Source organism: Bufo gargarizans, chromosome 9 (assembly GCF_014858855.1).
Source record: "Bufo gargarizans isolate SCDJY-AF-19 chromosome 9, ASM1485885v1, whole genome shotgun sequence".
NCBI classification, from domain to species: domain Eukaryota; kingdom Metazoa; phylum Chordata; class Amphibia; order Anura; family Bufonidae; genus Bufo; species Bufo gargarizans.
Genome location: NC_058088.1, coordinates 185,538,193 through 185,557,378, shown reverse-complemented (window position 1 = coordinate 185,557,378; position 19,186 = coordinate 185,538,193). Strand labels below are relative to the sequence as shown.

The window sequence follows — 19,186 nt, the reverse complement described above, 5'->3', positions numbered from 1 at the left end:
TTTCTCAAAATCCTGACATCCTAATGGGCTTGGAGAATACTGAACTTTCATAGGTCAAGAGAAGTACTTAATGGAGGACATTAGGTCACCCCATTCATCGTGCCGGTGATTGACAGTGGAGCTGGGTCTGACTCCATTGTGGCTGTAAATGTGCAATTAAATGGGCATGAGACGTGTATTAGCCTCCCAAATTACGTGTCTGTCAGAGGACTTAATGACGAGCACTCCTTCCTTAAAGGGATTCTCTTCCTAAATGTATATTTACCATGTTACTGTAAGTCTATTGATAAAAAAAAGTGCAGTCACTGTGTACATACATCACATTACCTATCCTGTACTGATCCTGAGTTACATCCTGTATTATACTCCAGAGCTGCACTCACTATTCTGCTGGTGCAGTCACTATGTACATACATTACTTATCCTGTACTGATCCTGAGTTACATCCTGTATTACACTCCAGAGCTGCACTCACTATTCTGCTGGTGCAGTCACTATGTACATACATCACATTACCTATCCTGTACTGATCCTGAGTTACATCCTGTATTATACTCCAGAGCTGCACTCACTATTCTGCTGGTGCAGTCACTATGTACATACATACATTACTTATCCTGTACTGATCCTGAGTTACATCCTGTATTATACTCCAGAGCTGCACTCACTATTCTGCTGGTGCAGTCACTGTGTACATACATTACTTATCCTGTACTGATCCTGAGTTACATCCTGTATTATACTCCAGAGCTGCACTCACTATTCTGCATGGTGCAGTCACTGTGTACATACATTACTTATCCTGTACTGATCCTGAGTTACATCCTGTATTATACTCCAGAGCTGCACTCACTATTCTGCTGGTGCAGTCACTGTGTACATACATTACTTATCCTGTACTGATCCTGAGTTACATCCTGTATTATACTCCAGAGCTGCACTCACTATTCTGCTGGTGCAGTCACTGTGTACATACATTACTTATCCTGTACTGATCCTGAGTTACATCCTGTATTATACTCCAGAGCTGCACTCACTATTCTGCTGGTGGAGTCACTGGGTACATACATTACTTATCCTGTACTGATCCTGAGTTACATCCTGTATTATACTCCAGAGCTGCACTCACTATTCTGCTGGTGCAGACACTGTGTACATACATTACATTACTTATCCTGTACTGATCCTGAGTTACATCCTGTAATATACTCCAGAGCTGTACTCACTATTCTGCTGGTGCAGTCACTGTGTACATACATTACATTACTTATCCTGTACTGATCCTGAGTTACATCCTGTAATATACTCCAGAGCTGTACTCACTATTCTGCTGGTGCAGTCACTGTGTACATACATCACATTACCTATCCTGTACTGATCCTGAGTTACATCCTGTATTATACTCCAGAGCTGCACTCAGTATTCTGCTGATACAGTCACTGTGTACATACATCACATTACCTATCCTGTACTGATCCTGAGTTACATCCTGTATTATACTCCAGAGCTGCACTCACTATTCTGCTGGTGCAGTCACTGTGTACATACATTACTTATCCTGTACTGATCCTGAGTTACATCCTGTATTATACTCCAGAGCTGCACTCACTATTCTGCTGGTGCAGTCACTGTGTACATACATTACTTATCCTGTACTGATCCTGAGTTACATCCTGTATTATACTCCAGAGCTGCACTCACTATTCTGCTGGTGCAGTCACTGTGTACATACATTACTTATCCTGTACTGATCCTGAGTTACATCCTGTATTATACTCCAGAGCTGCACTCACTATTCTGCTGGTGGAGTCACTGGGTACATACATTACTTATCCTGTACTGATCCTGAGTTACATCCTGTATTATACTCCAGAGCTGCACTCACTATTCTGCTGGTGCAGACACTGTGTACATACATTACATTACTTATCCTGTACTGATCCTGAGTTACATCCTGTAATATACTCCAGAGCTGTACTCACTATTCTGCTGGTGCAGTCACTGTGTACATACATTACATTACTTATCCTGTACTGATCCTGAGTTACATCCTGTAATATACTCCAGAGCTGTACTCACTATTCTGCTGGTGCAGTCACTGTGTACATACATCACATTACCTATCCTGTACTGATCCTGAGTTACATCCTGTATTATACTCCAGAGCTGCACTCAGTATTCTGCTGATACAGTCACTGTGTACATACATCACATTACCTATCCTGTACTGATCCTGAGTTACATCCTGTATTATACTCCAGAGCTGCACTCACTATTCTGCTGGTGCAGTCACTGTGTACATACATTACTTATCCTGTACTGATCCTGAGTTACATCCTGTATTATACTCCAGAGCTGCACTCACTATTCTGCTGGTGGAGTCACTGTGTACATACATTACTTATCCTGTACTGATCCTGAGTTACATCCTGTATTATACTCCAGAGCTGCACTCACTATTCTGCTGGTGCAGTCACTGTGTACATACATTACTTATCCTGTACTGATCCTGAGTTACATCCTGTATTATACTCCAGAGCTGCACTCACTATTCTGCTGGTGCAGTCACTGTGTACATACATTACATTACTTATCCTGTACTGATCCTGAGTTACTGTCATGGACGTTCCCATGGCAGGTACCAGTAGATCGGAGAGATGGGCAACTCATGTTTTAAATTGACAAGTTCACTGTGGATCTTATTGTGTCTGTGTCTTGGTGAATTTACCTTTCCCATAAGTAGCCGCTTCTCACTCTTGGAGGTGCGGTTTATAGATTGTCTTCCTGCCTTCTCACTAGCTGGTCGGTTGTACTCTGTGGTGCTTCTGGAGTTGCCAGTTTTCTACTTTCAGATAAGTCTTGTCTTTTCTTATTGTTTTGTGTTTGTTATATTCCCTGTTGTTGTATTTGGGCCTGAGACAGAGACTTCCTTTCATCCATCTGGGGAGGAATGGGTTGTCTCTGGTCCTAACCTCATTCCAGGGCCTTATAGGGATATAAGGGCCTAGGTATACTGCATATGAATATTCCTACCTACAAGGTCTATTCAGATTGATAGGTAGTCGGGGCCCAGATTAGGGTTGTCTAGGAGGTGACCTGTTCCTTCCCTAGTTTCCAGGCCCAGTTACTGTTCCCCTTCCCTCCTGTGTTCAGTGTGGAGTTTCCCGGACAGCTACAGGGGCTGTCTCTGGAGGTAGCTGACCTCCGCTCGACCTGTCGTGAACCTAAAGTTGCTCTCCCGGATAGATTCTCGGGGGGGAGTGATAGTGTTATTTGGTTCAGGGAAGCGTGCAAATGGTACTTTAAGTTGCGTCCACACTCATCTGGGGACGAGAGCCAGAGAGTGGGTGTGATTATTTTGTTGCTTAAAAGGGACTTCCAGTCTTGGGGATTTCTCTTCCGACCGGATCACAGTCTCTCCAATCAGTAGATGCATTTTTTGGATCTTTAGGTCTCATCTATGATAACCCGGACCGAACCTCCCTGGCCGAGACTAAATTACGCGGCCTGCGTCAGGGAGAGCGTTTGGCGGAGATCTATTGTTTCGAATTTAGGAGGTGGGCTACGGATACTGAGTGGAACGATCCAGCTCTCCGTAGCCAATTTTGTCAGGGATTATCTGAGAGGCTGAAGGACGCTTTGACCTTTCATGAGAATCCTGAGTCTTTGGAAGCCGCTATGTCTTTGGCTGTACAGCTGTACGTATTGATTGATGCCTGAGAGATCTAAGGGCCCGCTCTCTCAGGACTTTCTATTACATAACGTACCGTATTCCTTTGACTCTTTGGGTGAAGAGACTCCTGAGCTTATACCTGGGGATGAACCCATGCAATTAGGGGGAGCGACTCCGGGATCTGCTTGCAAAAGTAGGAGTCGCAAGGGGACATTTTGTCAATATATGTCCAAGCATTCAGCGGCAAAAAGAGAAACAAAAAGGGGCGTCTAAATCCCATCTGACTATCGGAGGTGTGAATGGGGAGTCAGAGAATGTGCATTTATCCTTTGCTGGTAGTACCAGATTTCTCCTGACTGCCGAGGTGGCGCTAGAGTAAAAAAACGGTGGGAATTGAAGTATTTATCCACAGCGGGGCCTGATTGATGCTCAGTTTGGCTGCATGCACAGGTTATCACTAAGTACATTAAAATAAAAAAGGACGATCCTGTATTTTCTATTGATTCTGCCCCTCTTACTCAGAGGTGCCACGGTATTGCATGATAGCAGATTAAGAGTGGGTGACTTTCATCAAGAAGTTATCTCGTGTTTTGTCTTGGAAGGTCTCCCGGCATCTATGGTTCTGGGTTTACCGTGGCTTAGCAAGCATAGTCCAACTATCGATTGGCAAGCTAGGCAGATTCTGGATTGGGGGGACTATTGCATTAATAATTGTCTCAATACATCCTTTTCTGTGGTTACTACTAAGGCTGTACCCTGTTTTATATCTGAGTTTGCCGAGAGTGGATGTCAGGATTAACCTTCATATGATTGTCCTGTCAATCTTATTCCCAGGGCTAAATTGCCTAAACCTAGGTTGTATAATCTTTCTGAACCTGAAAGGCAGGCCATGAGAGAATATATTGCCGAGAGTTTGAAGAAAGGGCACATAAGACCTTCCAAGTCTCCAGTGGCAAAAAAAAAGGAGGTCTTCGGCCATGTCTGGATTTACGTGAACTCAATCAGATTACTATCCGGGATCCTTACCCTCTTCCTTTGATTCCCGATTTGTTTAACCAGATTATTGGTGCCATGGTGTTCTCCATGTTGGACTTAAGGTGGGCATATAATCTGGTTAGGATCAAGGAAGGAGATGAATGGAAGACGGTTTTTAATACTCCTGAGGGGCACTTTGAGAACCTGGTCATGCCTTTCGGGTTGACCAATGCCCCGGTGGTCTTCCAACATTTTGTAAATTACATCTTTCATCACCTGGTGGGGAGGTTTGTGGTCGTGTATTTGGATGACATTCTTATTTATTCTCCTGACATGGAAACACATCAGGATCACGTTAGACAGATTCTAAGGGATAATAAATTGTTTGCAAAATTAGAGAAATGTGTTTTTGCGGTACACGAGGTGCAGTTCTTGGGCTACCTGCTGTTTTCGAATGGATCCTGAGAAAGTCTGTGCTGTATTGGTCTGGGATTGACCCGAAAATCTGAAGGTTCTTATGCAGTTTTTAGGATTCACCAACTATTACCGAAAATGTATTAAGAATTATTTGACAATAGTAAAACCCTTAATGGACATGACTAAGAAAGGGACGGATGTCTCTGTATGGTCTGATTCAGTGTTGCAAGCCTTTTCTGCGATTAAGGAAAGCTTCTCTTCTGCTCCCATACTGGTGCAGCCGGATGTGTCACAACCGTTTATTGTGGAAGTGGACGCATCTGAGGTAGGGGTAGGAGTAATTTTGTCACAGGGCCCATCACCTGGTAAATGGTGACCATGTGCATTTTTCTCAAAAAAACTATCCCCCGCTGAGAAAAATGATGATGTGGGTAACAGAGTTGCTGGCCATTAAATTGGCTTTTGAGGAATGGCGTCATTGGTTGGAAGGGGCGATTCATCTGATCACGGTATTCACTGATCACAAAAATCTGGCTTATCAAGAGTCGGCGAAACGACTGAACCCAAGACAAACCAGATAGGCCCTGTTTTTCACCAGATTCAATTTCACTGTCATCTATAGTCCTGGGATCAAGAATGTCAAGGCGGACGTCTTGTCATGTAGTTTCCCTGGAGGTGGTGATATCCTCCCTCTACCCTGACCTTGAGGTGAAGGTGTTAGAGGCTCAGGGAGACGTACCGGACTCGTGTCCCTCTGGGGAACTACTTGTGTCACCGGAATTGCGTCACAAGGTGTTGGAGGAACATCATTGTACAGGACATCCTGGAGTAGGTCCACTGCCAACCTCATATCTCGTAGATTCTGGTGGCCGGGGTGGCGTAAGTGTGTGAAGGACTATGTGTCAGCCCTTGCACAGGTATTTGTTGACAACATTGTAAAACTTCATGGCATTCCCTCTGACGTGGTCTCAGATTGTGGGACTCAGTTTGTTTCCAGATTCTGGAAGGCCTTCTGTACTCGTCTGGGAATTCAACTGTCCTTTTCTTCGGCTTTTCACCCTCAGTCGAATGGACAGACCGGGCGTACTAATAAGAGTCTGGAGACTTGAGATGTTTTGTATCTGAGAACCAGGAGGAGTGGTCTTCATTTTTGTCTTTGGCAGAATTTGCCCTAAACAATCGTAGTCAGGAGTCCACTGGTGAGTCGCCGTTTTTTGGGGCCTATGGATTTCACCCGCAGTTTAGCACATTTTCTGGTTCTAATACTTCTGGTATCCCTGAGGAAGAACGTTTTTCGTCATTATTGTCATCAATATGGCGAAAAATTCAAAATAACTTGAAAAATATCGGCAACAAATATAAACGTGTGGCTGACAGGAAACATATTAATGGTCCGGATCTAAGTGTGGGTGATTCTGTGTGGCTGTCCACAAGAAACATTAAGTTGAAGGTACCTTCCTGGAAGTTGGGTCCAAGGTTTATCGGCCCATATAAGATCACGGCCATTATAATCCTGTAGCTTTTTGTCTTGAGCTTCCTCAGGCCCTGAAAATTCATATTGTGTTCCATAGGTCTTTGTTGAAAAAATATGTGGAACCTTTACATCCACCTTCCTTGCCACCCGTCATGGTGGACGGTAATTTGGAATTGGAGATCGCGAAAATAGTTGACTCTCGAGTTCTCCGTGGATCCCTTCAATATCTTGTCCACTGGAGAGGTTATGGACCGGAGGAGAGGATGTGGGTGCCGGCATCCGGCATTAATGCCAATCGTTTTGTAAATAATGCCTTTCATAGATCTCACGGAGGTCAACCGTAGTAGGGGGGGGTACTGTCACGGACGTTCCCAGTGGCAGGTACTAGGAGATCGGAGAGACTGGCAACTTGTGGGTTAAATTGACAAGTTCACTGTGGATCTTATTGTGTCTGTGTTTTGGTGAATACCACACCCCTTGCTTCAGGTGTTGCTTGTTGATAATTTACCTTTCCCATAAGTAGCCGCTTCTCACTCTTGGAGGTGCGGTTTATAGATTTTCTTCCTGCCTTCTCACTAGCTGGTCGGTTGTACTCTGTGGTGCTTCTGGAGTTGCCAGGTTTCTACTTTCAGATAAGTCTTGTCTTTTCTTATTGTTTTGTGTTTGTTATATTCCCTGTTGTTCGTATCTGGGTCGGAGACACAGACTTCCAATCGTCCATCTGGGGAGGAATAGGTTGTCTCTGGTCCTAAACTTATTACAGGGCCTTATAGGGAAATCAGGGCCTAGGTATACTGCATATGAACATTCCTAACTTCAGGGTCTATTCATATTGTTAGATAGTCAGGGCCCAGATTAGGGTTGTCTAGGAGGTGACCTGTTCCTTCCCTAGTTTCCAGGCCCAGCTACTGTTCCCCTTCCCTCCTGTGTTCAGTGTGGAGTCCCCCCCCCCCCAACACTGATCCTGAGTTACATCCTGTATTATACTCCAGAGCTGCACTCACTATTCTGCTGGTGCAGTCACTGTGTACATACATTACATATACTGTACGGGTCCTGAGTTATATCCTGCATTATACTCCAGAGCTGCACTCACTATTCTGCTGGTGGAGTCACTGTGTACATACATTACTTATCCTGTACTGATCCTGAGTTACATCCTGCATTATACCCCAGAGCTGCACTCACTATTCTGCTGGTGGAGTCACTGTGTACATACATTACCTACCCTGTACTGATCCTGAGTTACATTCTGTATTATACTCCAGAGCTGCACTCACTATTCTGCTAGTGCAGTCACTGTGTACATACATTACCTACCCTGTACTGATCCCGAGTTACATCCTGTATTATACTCCAGAGCTGCACTCACTATTCTGCTGGTGGAGTCACTTTGTACATACATTACCTACCCTGTACTGATCCTGAGTTACATCCTGCATTATACTCCAGAGCTGCGCTTACTATTCTGCTGGTGGAGTCACTGTGTACATACATTACCTACCCTGTACTGATCCCGAGTTACATCCTGTATTATACTCCAGAGCTGCACTCACTATTCTGCTGGTGGAGTCACTGTGTACATACATTACCTACCCTGTACTGGTCCTGAGTTACATCCTGCATTATACTCCAGAGCTGCGCTTACTATTCTGCTGGTGGAGTCACTGTGTACATACATTACTTATCCTGTACTGATCCTGAGTTACATCCTGTATTATACTCCAGAGCTGCACTCACTATTCTGCTGGTGGAGTCACTGTGTACATACATTACTTATTCTGTACTGATCCTGAGTTACATCCTGTATTATACTCCAGAGCTGCACTCACTATTCTGCTGATGCAGTCACTGTGTAAATACATTACATTACTTATCCTGTACTAATCCTGAGTTACTTTCTGCATTATACTCCAGAGCTGCACTCACTATTCTGCTGGTGCAGTCACTGTGCACTGTGTACATACATTACATTACTTATCCTGTACTGATCCTGAGTTACATCCTGTATTATACTCCAGAGCTGCACTCACTATTCTGCTGGTGGAGTCACTGTGTACATACATTACCTACCCTGTACTGGTCCTGAGTTACATCCTGCATTATACTCCAGAGCTGCGCTTACTATTCTGCTGGTGCAGTCACTGTGTACATACATTACTTATCCTGTACTGATCCTGAGTTACATCCTGTATTATACTCCAGAGCTGCACTCACTATTCTGCTGGTGGAGTCACTTTGTACAAACAGTGAGAAACAAAAGTACTTAGAAATCATGGAGGGGTCTGAAATTCACATTGTAGGTGCATTCCCACTCTGAGACAGAATAAAAAATAGATAAATCAGGAAATCACATTGTATGATTTTTACAGAATGTCTTTGTCTTGCTCCACTGAACATAAATATTTGAACACCTGAGAAACAGCAAGAATTCTGGCTCTCAAAGACCTGTTACTGTGCCTTTAAAAGGTCCACTTCTACTCCACTCATTAATCTAACTTAGTAGCACCTGTCTGAGCTCTTTACAGACCCCTGTCCACCCCACAGTCAGTCAGACGCCAACTACTACCATGGGCAAGACCAAAGAGCTGTCAGAAGACACCAGAGACAAAATTGTGGACCTCCACAAGGCTGGAAAGGGCTACGGGGCAATTGCCAAGCAGCTTGGTGAAAATAGATCAACTGTTGGAGGAATTGTTAGAAAATGGAAGAGGCTAAAGACGACTGTCAGTCTCCCTCGGACTGGGGCTCCATGCAAGATCTCACCTCGTTGGGTATCACTGATGATAAGAAAGGTGAGGAATCAGCCCAGAACTACAAGGGAGGAGCTGGTCAATGACATGAAGAGAGCTGGGACCACAGCTTCAGAGGTCACTGTCGGTAGAACACTACGCCGTCATGGTTTCAAATCATGCATTGAACGGAAGGTTCCCCTGCTCAGGTCATCACATGTCCAGGCCCGTCTGGAGTTTGCCAATGACCATCTGGATGATCCAGAGGAGGCATGGGAGAAAGTCATGTGGTCAGATGAGACCAAAGTAGAACTTTTTGGTCTAAACTTCACTCGTCGTGTTTGGAGGAAAAAGAAGGATGAGTTGCATCCCAAGAAGACCATCCCTACTGTGAAGCATGGGGTGGAATAGGGCCATTAATTGTGAGATTTTGAGCAACAACCTCCTTCCCTCAGTCAGAGCATTGAAGATGGGTCGTGGCTGGGTCTTCCAACATGACAACGACCCGAAGCACACAGCCAGGATAACCAAGGAGCGGCTCCGTAAGAAGCATATCAAGGTTCTGGAGTGGCCTAGCCAGTCTCCAGACCTAAATCTAATAGAACATCTTTGGAGGGAACTGAAACTCTGTGTTGCTCAGCGACAGCCCCGAAACTTGACAGATGTAGAGGAGATCTGTGAGGAGGAGTCGGCCACAATCCCTGCTGCAGTGTGTGCAAACCTGGTCAAGAACTACAGGAGACGTTTGACCTCTGGAATTGCAAACAAAGGCTTCTGGACCAAATATTAAAACGGATTTTCTCAGGTGTTCAAATACTTATGTTCAGCCGTGCAAGACAAATACATTCTTTAAAAATCATACAATGTAATTTCCTGATTTATTTATTTTTTATTCTGTCTCAGAGTGGGAACGCACCTACAATGTGAATGTCAGACCCCTCCATGATTTCTAAGTGGGAGAACTTGCAAAATCGCAGGGTGTTCAAATACTTCTGTTCCTCACTCTACATTACATTACTTATCCTGTACTGATCCTGAGTTACATCCTGTATTATACTTCAGAGCTGCACTCACTATTCTGCTGGTAAAGTCACTGCGTACATACATTACTTATCCTGTACTGATCCTGAGTTACATCCTGTATTATACTTCAGAGCTGCACTCACTATTCTGCTGGTAAAGTCACTGCGTACATACATTACTTATCCTGTACTGATCCTGAGTTACATCCTGTATTATACTCCAGAGCTGCACTCACTATTCTGCTTGTGCAGTCACTGTGTACATACGTTACTTATCCTGTACTGATCCTGAGTTACATCTTGTATTATACTCCAGAGCTGCACTCACTATTCTGCTGGTGCAGTCACTGTGTACATACATTACTTATCCTGTACTGATCCTAAGTTACATTCTGCATTATACCCCAGAGCTGCACTCACTATTCTGCTGGTGGAGTCACTGTGTACATACATTACTTATCCTGTACTGATCCTGAGTTACATCCTGTATTATACTCCAGAGCTGCACTCACTATTCTGCTGGTGCAGAATGTATGTACTATATACCTGTTTCCAGGGGCTATATACCCCTGTCCAGTTGCCCTATTATATCATTGAGGGGTCCCGTCTCTGGAAATGTAAACGACTGATCTGTATGAGACAGTCCCTTTAACTACCAAAATGGCTGGCTTCAGTGAAAGACGCATGGCCCATTGCTTGTCCCACCAGGACTATTTGAGCATACAGACATCATAGAGGGAGGTGGTCACACCTGGGACACCCCTCGGAGAGCTACATCAGAGAGCTGATAATAAGCAGCAGAGATGGAATCTGATTGGTTGCCCCCCCGCAATATTACAGACCCCCCCATCCCCCATCATTACACAGCCGACTACCCCCCTAGTATTACAGAGCCGGGGGTGCGTGTGTATCCACTGATATAAGCTAGTGAGGACGTGTGATCACAGTCGTCCTAATGTGACGCTGACATATTCACGAGCGCTGCGCTGGATTGTTCACTTCCCAACAAATACAATGAAATCTTGATTATCCGCACTAATGACGCCGTACAGACGATGAGCGCTGCTCAGGAGAACGACTCACTTAATTATACAACAAATGTGAGCTACAGCTGGGAAATAAAACACTTAAATAAAACTACTAAACGTACTGATGGGAAATACCAACATCGTCTCTGCTCCGTCTGCCTATGTTCTATCTATCGTGAGTATGGCGCAGAGGCGACTAGCCTTAGAGGATGAGACCGCAGCCCCAGGTGCATTGTTTCTAGACCATCAGATTCTGGATTAGTGGACGTTCTCTGTACATTATCTGTGCAGTTCTCTTCGGGTTTCATACGTTGCGGCTTTTCCCTTTCCGCTGCGTCCAGGAGGATGCGGTGCGTGTACCGGGGGGGACTGTTTACACGGAGCATCTCCACAGTGCATATCTCTGCATCCTATCGATCGGCTCATCTGCTGAGCCCTGGACGCTGTAGGTAATGGGAATCATTCACACACGGCTCTGCAGGCAAACACAGTGCCCTGGACCACATCTGTAGAAGCTGGCATTGGCAGGGTGGCACATAGCTACTCTATGCTGTGCCAGGCTGACCCGTATACCTGGACGGCTGTATACAACCAGTATTTACTGCATGTGTACAAGACATCATCCCCTGCCTTACAGGCACCATGTAACGCTGTGACCACCACAACAGATGCTGCCTCCAAAAGATGTCCCTCTACCAACAGTGCCTGCTGTCCGCCAGGTGTTCCTGGGTTCTGCTCACTAATAGTCCCCACCAGGTCTCCATCAACAGTCCCGTGCTGCTCTCCACCGTCTGCATTCATGATACCATCTGTACCTACCTGTTCTCCATCATAAACCTCAGTCTGCTGTCCATCAAGCTCTCTATCAAAGTTCCTTCACAGTTCTCCACCAGCTGTCTCTCTGAGTTCTCCATTAGATGTCTCAGCCTGTTCCCAGCAAGATGTCTCTCACTGCTTTCCACCAGATTTCACAGTGAGAACTCCTCCATCTGCTGCTGTCCACCACCAGTCCATCTACTGTCTACAAGAAATTATTATTATACATTCTCCATGTTCAGGTGATCTTCTTCAGCTGGCCCTTTCTATACACTCTCTCACATTAACTCCCTGCCCTGGTACTGTCAATCAGTGGCAATGTCTTCATAAGATGGTGCTATCAACAGTCCTTTACCCATGGCAGTCCGTATATGTATGGTCCAGTAGTCCAAAATTACTAACCATTGACAGTCTACTCTTGTTTTCCACCTGTAGCCCTCCTTAATTCTCCACCAGTATATTCTGCTGCCCATCCATTTGTTACCCCCTCCATTCAACAGTTCTCTTCTGTTCACCATCAGATAATCCTCTGCTCCCAACCAGAAGGCAAAACCTTCTCTGTTCTCCAACAGCAGTCCCCCTCTTTTGGACAACAGAAGATCCCATTTGTTCACCCTCAACAGTCCCTCGGTTCTAGACTAGTAATTTCTCCATTCTTCAACAGCATTCCCCCACTTAATCTGCACCAGCAGTCTCCCCAGCAGTCCCTTTTTTTTTTTTCATTAGTAGTCCCTTTCTTTACTCCACAAGTAGGCCCCCCTCAGATCTCTACCATCATTCTCCTCTTTTTCTTCATAATTAGTCTCCTCAATGATTTTCACCAGCAGTCATCTCATTTTATCCACTAATAGTCCTTTTCTTTTCTCCACCAGCAATCCTCTCCTTTTTCTCACCAACAGTCCTCCTCAGATACATCAGCAGGCCTCCTCAAAGCTCCATCTGAAGCCTACCTTAAAGCTCCAAAAGTAGTCTCCCTCAGAGTTCCCACCGAAGCCCCTTTTCTCCACCAGAAGTCCCATCAGTTGTTCCACCAGCATTACACAAAAATCTCCACCAGCACTCCCTTCCTTTTCTCCGCCAACAGTTTATTCCTTTCCTCCACCAGCAGTTCCCTCAGAGCTCCACCAGCAGTCCCTTCCTTTACTCCTCCAATAGTCTCTTTTTTTTCTCCACCAGCAGTCCCCCTCAGATTTCTACTAGTAGTCCCTATAGAGTTCTACCAGCAGTTCCCTCAGAGCTCCACCAGCAGTCCCTTTTTTTCCACCAGCAGTTCCTTTCTTTTCTCCACCAGCATTCCCTAAGATCTCCACGTCCCTTCCTTTACTCTACCAGCAGTCCCCCTCACAACTCCACCAGTAGCCCCTTCCTTGTCTCCACCAACAGGCTCTTTTTTGTCTCCAACAGCAGTCCCTTCAGAGTTCTACCATCAGTCTCCCTCAGAGCTCCACCACCAGTCTTTTCCTTTTCTCCACCAGCAGTCCCCCTCAGATCTCCACCAGCAGTCCCTTCCTTTTCGTGACCAGCAGTCCCCCTCAGAGCTCTTCCTGCAGTATCCCTCAGAGCTCCACGAACAGTCCCTTCCTTTTCTCCACCAGCAGCCCCTCTCAGAGCCCCGCCAGCAGTCCCTTCCCTTTCTCCACTAGCAGTCCCCCTCAGATCTCCTCCACCAACAGTCCCTATCTATTTGCCACCTGCAGTCTGTGCTTTCCACCACCCTGCCTGTCTGTTCTCCATCAGCTGTGCCTGTATCCCCTATGATGACTAGCCTGTGGCATACCAGGGTCTACATGAGCAGTTCTTACCTGGTCTCCATCAGAAGTCCTTGCTGTCCAGGTGGCTCCTATTCTCCACAGCGGTCCAGCAGAGACACAGGGGTCAGCGCGGGTCTGCCTTCCCTCATCTCAGAGCCTGGATTAGGAGTATTCCTCCTCCCTATCATCACTCCCCTCCCTCTTCTCGCCATCCTCACTCCCTTCTTCTCATCTCTTAATCGCTCTGCAGGAGGAGGGACCTGGCGGAGGTTCTAGCACTCAAGCCAGGGAACAGGGGATGCAAGTATTTGGGATTGCATGGGGCATTAACCCATGATTTGCTGTGCTAGAGCCAGGGCTAAAGGACTGCAATGAGTACTATTAACCCCTAGATTGCTGCAGCACCGTCTCAGATATGGAAGGCAGGAGAGCAGTGTTAACCTCTGCACTGCAGTACTGGAGCCAAATATGGGAAACAGGATGGGAGTATTAACTTGTAGACATATATAATGTAATTAGAGCACTTACCGGTCACTGCAGCACTAGGACTACATACAGCGGGGAGGATTGACCTCGGTCCTGCAAGTTCTGCAACCCTACAGTGAAAAAAAGGGAAGATGATGGGAGTATTAACCTTGCACTGCAGCATTGGAGTCAAAACACAGTGGTTACGATGGCAATTTTAGCCTGGGCAGTGCAGCAATGGAGGTAGATACACTGGACTGGATAATGGGAGTAGTCACCTCTGCACTGCAGTCTGATACAGGTATTGTGATAGGAGTATTTACCTGTGTACTGCAGAACTGGAGTCAGATACATAGATATGATGGGAGTATTAACCCAAAGCAAAATGGGAGGAGTAATACTTGCACTGCAAAACTGGAGCCAGATAAAGGTGATGAGATAGGGTCTCCTGTATATAATTATATATGTACAGCTGGTATAACCTGGGTATCTCCTGTATATAATTATATATGTACAGCTGGTATGAGTTATACATCTTCTTGTATATAGTGATATGGACCATGCTGGTATAACCTGGGCATCTCCTGTATATAATTATATATGTACAGCTGGTATAAGTTATACATCTTCTTGTTTATGATGATATGGACCATGTTGGTATAACCTGGGCATCTCCTATATATAATTATATATGTACAGCTGGTATAAGTTATACATCTTCTTGTTTATGATGATATGGACCATGCTGGTATAACCTGGGTATCTCCTATATATATTTATATATGTACAGCTGGTATAACCTGGGTGTCTCCTGTATATAATTATATATGTACAGCTGGTATAAGTTATAGCTCTTCTTGTATATGATGATATGAAGCATGATGATATAACCTGGGTATCTCCTATATATATTTATATATGTACAGCTGGTATAACCTGGGTATCTCCTGTATATAATTAGATATGTACAGCTGGTATAACCTGGGTATCTCCTGTATATAATTATATATGTACAGCTGGTAGAAATGATACATCTTCTTGTATATAGTGATATGGACCATGCTGATATAACCTGGGTATCTCCTGTATATAATTATATATGTACAGCTGGTATAAGTTATACATCTTCTTGTATATGATGATATGGAGCATGCTGGTATAACCTGGGTATCTCCTGTATATAATTATATATGTACAGCTGGTATAAGTTATACATCTTCTTGTATATAGTGATATGGACCATGCTGGTATAACCTGGGTATCTCCTATGTATAATTATATATGTACAGCTGGTATAACCTGGGTGTCTCCTGTATATAATTATATATGTACAGCTGGTATAAGTTATACATCTTCTTGTATATAGTGATATGGATCACGCTGGTATAACCTGGGTATCTCCTGTATAAAATTATATATGTACATCTGGTAAAAGTTATACATCTTCTTGTATATGGTGATATGGACCATGCTGATATAACCTAGGTATCTCCTGTATGTAATTATATATGTACAGCTGGTATAAGTTATACATCTTCCCCATTAAAACTGCACTGTCTGACCCAGGAAGAAATACAGTGAAGTCTAAAAAAAGATTAAAATAGACAAATCACCGGGACCAGATGGCATACCCCCCGTATCCCAAGAGAATTAAGTAATGTCATAGCAAGACCCTTATTTATGATATTTGCAGGCTCTATACTGACAGGGAGTGTTCCACAGGATTGGCGCATAGCAAAGGTGGTGCCAATATTCAAAAAGGGGCCAAAAACAATGCCTGGAAACTATAGACCGGTAAGTTTAACATCTGTCATGGGTAAACTGTTTGAAGGTTTTCTAAGAGATGCTATCTTGGAGTACGTCAATGAAAATAAGCAAATAACGCCATATCAGCATGGTTTCATGAGGGATCGGTCATGTCAAACTAATTTATCCCGTTTCTATGAGGAGGTAAGTTCTAGACTTGACAGCGGCAAATCAATGGATGTCGTGTATCTGGATTTCTCCAAAGCATTTGACACTGTACCACATAAAAGGTTAGTATATAAAATGAGAATGCTCGGACTGGGAGAAAATGTCTGTATGTGGGTAAGTAACTGGCTCAGTGATAGAAAACAGAGGGTGGTTATTAATAGTACACACTCAGATTGGGTCACTGTTACTAATGGGGTACCTCAGGGGTCAGTATTGGAGGAGTCACTGCCATTAGTGGAGTACCTCAGGGGTCAGTATTGCGCCCTATTCTCTGCAATATATTTATTAATTGTAGAAGGCTTGCACAGTAAAATAAAAAAAATTGTAGATGACCCTAAACTGTGTAAAGTTATTGACACGGAAGAGGACAGTATACTGTATATATACTACAGAGGACAGTATACTGTATATCTACTACAGAGGACAGTATACTCTATATATACTACAGAGGACAGTATACTGTATATATATACTACAGAGGACAGTATATTCTATATATACTATAGAGGACAGTATACTGTATATATACTACAGAGGACAGTATACTGTGTATATACTACAGAGGACAGTATACTGTATATATACACTACAGAGGACAGTATACTTTGTATATACTACAGAGGACAGTATACTGTATATATACACTACAGAGGACAGTTGTCATGGACGGTGTACAGGAAATAAGGCAAAGCAACATGTATAAACGACTCGCTGGATCCAAAAACTAAGGAACCAAGGGAGACCCCTGCAGAAGACCTGGCACTTTCCCTGGCTGCTCAGCCTATGCAAAGATCCGAATGGTGGAGGTTTGCATATCCACGAACCTTGACTATAAAGCCCTGAGCACCCTACAATAGTGAGGGGACACGACCACCGGCTCCCTACACAAGATACGGAGGGAGTCAGGGTCACCTGGGATCCAGCAAACAGATATTAACAGATAAAGGTACACTTAGCTTTGAAGCAAACAGGAGGACAGATCAGCGTGCACACACACTCCAGGAAGTAATATAAGCCGCTCAGAAAAGCCTTCTGGGGAAGAATTTAAAGGGAAGCAATTAACACATGACAGCTGAGAGAGGCTGACGAGAGGAGGAGCTGAATACCACAACACAGAAACTCAAGGAGGAGGTTCTGAAAGGCCTCTGTCAGAGCTTCTCAGCTGTCTGGTTGTGACAACAGTATACTTTGTATATACTACAGAGGACAGTATACTGTATATATACACTACAGAGGACAGTATACTTTGTATATACTACAGAGGACAGTATACTGTATATATACACTACAGAGGACAGTATACTGCTACAGAGGGATCTGGATAGATTGGAGGCTTGGGCGGATAAGTGGCAGATGAGGTTTAACACTTACAAATGTAAGGTTATGCACATGGGAAGAAATAATGCAAGTCACCCGTACATACTAAATGGTAAAACACTCGGTAACGCTGACATGGAAAAGGACCTAGGAATTTTAGTAAACAGCAAACTAAGCTGTAGAAACCAGTGTCAGGCAGCTGCCGCCAAGGCCAATAAGATAATGGGTTGCATCAAAAGGGGCATAGATGCCCGTGATGAGAACATAGTCCTACCACTTTACACATCACTAGTCAGACCACACATGGAGTACTGTGTACAGTTCTGGGCTCCTGTGAACAAGGCAGACATAGCAGAGCTGGAGAGGGTCCAGAGGAGGGCAACTAAAGTAATAACTGGAATGGGGCAACTACAGTACCCTGGAAGATTATCAAAATTAGGGTCATTCCCTTTAGAAAAAAGACGACTGAGGGGAGATCTAATTACTATGTATAAATATATCAGGGGTCAGTACAGAGATCACTCCCATCATCTATTCATTCCCAGGACGGTGACTGTGACGAGGGGACATCCTCTGCGTCTGGAGGAAAGAAGGTTTATACACAAACATAGAAGAGGATTCTTTACGGTGAGAGCAGTGAGACTATGGAGCGCTCTGCCTGAGGAGGTGGTGATGGGGAGTACAATAAGGGAATTCAAGAGGGGCCTGGATGTATTTCTGGAGCGTAATAATATTACAGGCTATAGCTACTAGAGAGGGGTCGGGGATCCAGGGAGTTATTCTGATGCCTGATTGGAGTCGGGAAGGAATTATTTTTCCCCTTAAGTGGGGAAAATTGGCTTCTACCTGGACGGGCGGACGGCTTTTTTAGGTCTTATATGGTTCAATAGTTTTTTATTAAAGTTTTCAATAAAGAAAAGAGTTACAAACAAGAAATACAAGCAAAGTAAAGCAGGACTACATTGTTCTTGAGCATAAATCAGCGGCCGCAATGTAGTACATCATGAAGTGAGGCATACTGAGATGACATGACAATAAGATACAGGTGCAGTATGATACAAATGCAAATAGAATACGGATGTAAGAACATACAGGGTGTAAGTTACATGATACAATCAGACAGAGCAGCGGCAAAGCGACTGCAAAAGCCAAGGAATCCACTGATTGTGAGCACCTATCCTGGAGCTTAAGGTGGGGGCAAAAACCATCTCACAATGCATGTGCGAATTAACCAATTGCACAACCTCAACAGCTGAAGGGCTTTGTGCCAACTTCCACTGACGGGCAAAAATATTGCGGGCCGCACTTAGGATGTGAGCAACAGACCACCGGGATTTAGTAGAGATATCTGTCAATCCAATGCCTAGAATAGCTAGTTCCGAGGAGAGAATAAGGTTTTCTGCTGTGACCTCTTTAATAATATCAGTAATTTCAGCCCAAAAGGTGCTAACTGGTGAAGATGACCACCACATATGAAGTGGGGTTCCTATCTCACCACATCTCCTCCAGCATAATGGATAATAGTTGGGAACCAGATGGCCC

General features: G+C 44.4%; 1 protein-coding gene across 1 annotated transcript in view; it reads right to left on the bottom strand.

Moving 5' to 3' along the window:
- LOC122919325 (potassium voltage-gated channel subfamily D member 1-like) overlaps nt 1–14,022 on the bottom strand; it is a 41,538-nt gene extending 27,516 nt beyond the window's left edge. Inside the window, exon 1 of the mRNA XM_044268282.1 lies at nt 13,940–14,022. The gene's annotated coding sequence lies outside the window, so the exon portion shown is untranslated. The remainder of the gene's footprint in view (nt 1–13,939) is intronic.
- Between the last annotated feature and the right edge of the window lie 5,164 nt (nt 14,023–19,186).